We start from the raw sequence: 6,000 nt of genomic DNA on the forward strand, positions 1-6,000 counted from the left end.
AATATCTCCTTGTGGAAATAAACATTCCTAACAATACCTAAGATGTGTGCTTAGAACACACATCTAGGGAAAAGACAGAGACAGAGAGAGTTGCTTTTTTTGTCAAAATAATTTTCTGTGAGAGCTCAAAGCCTAGGCTTTCTCAGACTTGAACCGTGATCTTCAGATCTCAGCCTCCTGAGTAGCTAGTATTAAACATGAGCCACCAGTGCCCAGCTTTGCAACATTACTTTTAATGACTGGATAAACTGTTGTTTGTTCTTTTTTTCTTTTTGTTCTTTTGTGCCAATCTTGGGTTTGAAAACAGGGTGTGGGCACTACCCTTCTTTTTTTTCTTAAGGCTAGCACCTTACCTTCTAAGCCACAGCTCTGCTTCTGGCTTTTTGGGAGGAGTAGTTTATTGGAGATAAGAGTCTTACAGACTTTCCTGTCCAAGCTGCCTTCAGACCACAATTTTCAAATCTCAGCCTCCCTAGTAGCTAGGATTATAGGCATGAGCCACCAGCCCACAGCTTCATAGTTTAACCATTCTTCCATTATTGAACACTTAGGTTACTTCCACCTGTTAGTTTTATAAACAACACTACTATAAACAACCTTGAACATCCTTGCAACTAACTCTGATGATCAGATTGGAATATGACAGAAAGAAAAAAGTTGAGAATGATTCCAAGGTTTTTCCTACATAATTACAAGAATGAAATTGCCAATAACCGAGAAGGGAAAGACTCCAGTATGAGTGACTGAAGGAAGAAAGACTTTGATTTTGGTGGTTATGTTGTGTTAGGAGGGCTACTAGACATCCAAGTGGAAATCCAGAATAGGCAGTTAGATTTAAAAGACTGAAATGCATGAAGTAGTGAGAACTGGACAAATAAATCCAGATGACCAGCACGTAGATATTGAGGGAAGTAAGGAGTAGTCTAGGTTTCACTCTGGCAGTCACCAATTTAAAGTCAGGAATGTAAGACGGATCCAGCAAAGAATGCGGAGCTAGATAAACACTGAGGTATGAAAATGTGGTATCCCAAACACCAAGTCAAGAGAGTATTTCTAGAAGATATAAACTGAGAAGTTTAATATGCTTTGGACTCAAAACTGCCCATGAGAACTATAACATGATGCCTTTAGTATGTTTTCTCCTACTAGAATATAAGCTATGTGAGGTCACAGTCTTTGTTGACTTCAATTTTTACTATAATCCTGATGTCTAGAACAATAGCTGTCACATAGTATATGTTCCATAAATAATCACTGGTGTGAACAGTGAATCAAATGTGCGCATTTATAATTACTTTGTCACATTAAATTCCTAAGAGTAGAGTGCTAAGTTAAGGCATGATTGTAAGACATGACTGATGGGAAGTGTTTTTTATTTTAATGTTCACCAAAAAAAAAGCTATTTATCTATTTAAAGATAACCAAACTCTTATGTTTTCGTTATGTAACACCAAAAGACAGCTTTAAGCCAGCTCCTAACAGGAAGATAGCCTAAGCACACTTTTATATGTATTCTTGCTACTTCCTAGCCACATCCCAGATGAGACTTGTGTGTGTTCACTGGATTATCGATTCCTTTCCTTCACCTCACCCTGAGATGTAGCTAAATATTAAGATATCAGCACATGATTTATGGACCCAGGAGAAGTATCCACATTCACGGAAGAACTCAACAAGATGAAAACCCTCAAGACCCAGAAGAACAAAGTTACAATAGAAAGATGGACTCTGAACCTGCTATTTGAGACTGGGAGTCCTGCCTAAAATCACACCACAGCTGACTCCACAGCCTAATAAAACTGCTCTGGGCTGGTCTTATGGAAAATACCTGGACGGAATGTCTGAGTGCCCTGGCCTGCTTGGGAGAGAGGAGGGGAGGGGAAAGGAGAAGGAGGGAGAAAAGGGAGAGAGGAGGGGAGAGGAAAAAGAGGGGGAAAGAGGAGGGAGAAGGGAGGAGGAGAGGAGAAAAATAGAGGGAAGAGGGAGGGGGAGAGGAAGCGGAGAGGATAAAGGGGGGAAAGGAGAAGGGGAGAGGAGGGAGGGGAAAGGGAAAGGGGAGGGGGAAGGAATAGAGAGAGGGAGGGAGACAGAAACAGAGACAGAGAGACAGAGAGAAAGAGAGAGAAAGAAGAGACTGTATTTTTAGCACCTCTTCACACTGTGCTCTCCTACTCTAGTGTTGATCTAACCTCTGTGGACTTGCTTTGTTCTTTCTCTACCTAAGATAGAAGTCTTCCTCACCTTGTACCTCCCCCAATGCCTTGCCTGGGGTGGGCCTCAATCTTGTCTCAAGAACTGTTGATAAACCTCAAACAATGCACCTGCTGAAGTTGGACACAAGACACTGCATTCCTTCCTTCCAGCAGATCATGTGGCTCATCCATCTCAACCACAAGCAGTCATAATAAAAACCTTACTGCTCACTTTCAGATTGGATCTCCATCCGGGTACCGTTTTGCCCTACAGGAAGAATCAGGGAATGTGTCTCAAAAGCCATTGGAGAGAAAAGGACTAATGTCAAAGCTGCAGCCATGAGGCAAACAGTGCCCAGATAGATGAGAATCTGAGGAAGCCCTAGGCTCTGAGCTCTCATTTAAAATTATTTTGACAAAACAAGCAACACACCATAAACACACACACACACACACACACACACACACACACACACACACACTTACTTTACAGGCTGGGTTCTAAAAACACATCTCAGGTATTGTTAGGAATGCTTATTTCCACAAATTAGCCGCCACAAGGAGATATTCCTAGGTTTTATGACAACAAAGGGGCTTGGAGGTTCGAAGAATGATCCAAACACTGCCTGTTTGAGGGGACCACCTCAGGAGCTCGCCCCCTCCTGTGCTCACCTCATCCGATCATTGTGACACATGCCAGAAATAATCTCCCAGCTACAGATCACTTTGAAGTCAAAAACATTCCTGATTTAAACTTGCTCAAACCCAAGGGCTTAAAAAAAACCTTTTAAGGTCAGAAAAAGATCACCAGGGAACTGACAGGATGAAGCAAGGCACAGCATGCCCAAAGGCGAAAATCTCAGGGCTTTGTCACTTCAACTCAGCTTGTGAATATATTAAAACTCTGGAGGTCAAAAGCCATTTTGCTCTCTCATCACATTACTGTGATGGCCCTGGGGAAAGTATAAGAACTATATTATTTTCAGATCAGAACACTGAGGCTCTCAAACCCAAGTGGGCCTAAGATTCACCCCCTGGGAGCTGTTCCGCCACTGCTTCAAAAGCCCCACCCCCAGACAGCTTCCTGTCTGAGGCCCCAAAGTCATTATTTTAACAAGCTTCAGGTGGTCCTCCATCAGACTATAGATGCCTGTGCATAGTGTTTTCTCGCCATGGTGATGGCGGGAGGGGATTGTAGGATGCAGTTATTACCAGGTGTTCTTGTATTCATGTTCTTCTATGTGCTTCTTCAGTCCTCTAAGTATAGCTACCAACAAATTCTCAGGCGTGAAAAAGGAGCCTTTATGTTCAGGAACTCCCACAGATCCTTCTTTTCCCACCACATCTTACAGAGACATGAAGAAGTACTAAAGGAGGCCCTTCCTTCTTTCCTTGCTTGCTTGCTTTCTTCCTTCCTTCCTTCTTTCCTTCATTCCTTCTCTCCTTTCTTCCACCCTCCCACTTTTCCTTCCTTCCTTCCTTCCTTCCATCCACCCACCCTTCCTTCATTCATTCCTTCTTTCCTTCCCTGTCTCCCTCCCACGTTCCTTCCCTCCTTCCCTCCTTCTCTTCTTCCCTCCCTCTGGAAATTGTCCAAGCTGTGGAATTAAAGGAAAGAATTAAATTGATTGCTGTGAACGAGAAGGTAGTGCCCCAAATCTGCACCTCCTGACAGAATGTGATGTCCTGCCCCCCAACATGTGTTCTTAACTTACTGCCTCAGTGCCCATATCTGGAAACTGGGCATAGTGGTAGTAACTTCCTCACTGAGCTGTGACAATTCAGTTAGTTAACACAGTTGAAGAACCTACAGGCAGAAGTGGTGTTGTGGCTCAAGTAGTAGAGCACTAGTCTTGAGCACAAAGAGGCTCAGGGACAGTGCCCAGGCCCTGAGTTCAAGACCCAGGACTAGCAAAAAAATGAACTTTTTTTTTTGTTTGCTGTACTTATATCACACCTCCCATCGCCTGTATATATCCATCAGTTTCAAGCACTTTGCCACTGAGCTACATCCCAGCCCCCATTTTATACGACATTGTGCCCACCCTCCCGGCCGTCACCTGAGCCTCTGTCACCTGCCCTTTAGAATAACCATCAGCCCTGATGACTATGAGTTTGCACCTCAGTATCAGATGAGGGACCCAGAGTCACAGAGAACACATCCCCTCCCCAACCTCTACCTCTGAAAATCTCCTTGTGTTAAAGACTGCATAAAGCAACTTCCTCCCAGAGGGAGCAGAAGGTCTGGAGCTCCCCTCCTTCCTCCCCCACCCCCTCCTTTCCTCAGTGACTTAGATCGGGAGACAAATGCTGTCTGAAAGAAAGCTGCTGTTGCTAGGAGAGAATGAGGGGGAGAAACTGTTCCCATCACAAAGGGGGACTGGGAGAAAAGCCACCCTAGGCTGGACAACAAAGAGAGGAGAAGAGTATGTCTATATGTCTGGCTACAAGTGTGTGCACAGGAGCTGCGAAATATGAGATCACAGCTAAGTTTTTAATAGCAGCAGATCTTATTTTAATGTCTTTGTGGCTTTTTCATTCTCCCCTAACGTGAAACTGCACGGAAAGATCAGGAAACAAAATTCCGATTCTTTCCATGGTGGTGGCTGGACCAGGCATCAAAGCAGTTAACTGTGTGTCTGCATCGCCAGCACACCAGCCCTGGGCCCACCGCTGCCGATGCAGGGCAGAGGATGTGGATGGTGAATTATTCATTTCCGCCTCCCTGCTGACAGCCAGGCTTGGCATGGATGAGCGCTCGGTACAGGATGCAACAGAAGATCCTAAGGCCCAGGCTTGGGACACAGATCAATCTTCAGGGGCCCTCAAATCCTGAACCCCACACCACTGTGCTTCTCTGTCAGACCTTTGCTCCGGTCATGCTTCTGGCCTGAAGAGAACACTACAAGCCCTGTTGTGAAGGTGAGACAGTCCTGGATAGATATAGGGAAAAAAATAGGCTGAAAAGTATGGATTTTATTAAATGGGCAATAGAGCGTCATCCATAGTATTTGAGCAGAAAACAGAGCCATGATTTGAAATAGGACATGACTGAGATCTTCCTAGACTCCTTAAGAACTGGGGCTCTCTCAAAGTCTGTATCCTGCAACTGACTTCCAAACAACACCAGAAACAGACCTACATTCAAACCATCAACTTTGTTGACCTAGAAAAGGCTTGATTCAAGATCTGCTGAACATAAAATTCTGAGTTGAATCAAAGATTCCTTTTCTAGGCATTTCTCTGCTTCCACAAAACCTGAAATGGCTCCTTTTCTTTAAAACATTCTCCCAGAAATATATTAAGGTTTCAGTATACTAACTTCACAAAATAGTGATCATTGCTCAACTGTGTGTAACAAAATTAATGACATAGCATAATTATTTCAGAATAAATCCAATCACTGTCGCTGTAGCCACCGAGAAGTACCAAGGCTAGTCTCCCAGCATTCCCCAGCACCTTGACGGTATCTCCTGAAACCCTTAAAGATTTAATTCTTGTTTTATTTATGCTTTTTCTGGGGCTGGAATTCAGGGCCGTGGTACTGTCCCTTAACTTTCCACTCAAGGCTGGCACTCTACCCTGTGGGCCACAGCTCCTCTTCCAGCTTTTTGGTGGTAAATAGGAATTGTCTCATAGACTTTCCTGTCCTGGCTAGCTTTGAACAGTGACACTTGGATCTCAGCATCCTGAGTAGCTAGGATTACAGGTGTGAGCCAGTAACTCCAGCTGCACTGCTGAAATGTTGTATACATACTATACAAAATACTGTATCTTAGATATAGCCTTGCTGAGGCCAGGGGACAAT

Source organism: Dipodomys spectabilis, unplaced genomic scaffold, assembly GCF_019054845.1.
Source record: "Dipodomys spectabilis isolate Male_0828 unplaced genomic scaffold, ASM1905484v1 ptg000001l, whole genome shotgun sequence".
Lineage (NCBI taxonomy): Eukaryota > Metazoa > Chordata > Mammalia > Rodentia > Heteromyidae > Dipodomys > Dipodomys spectabilis.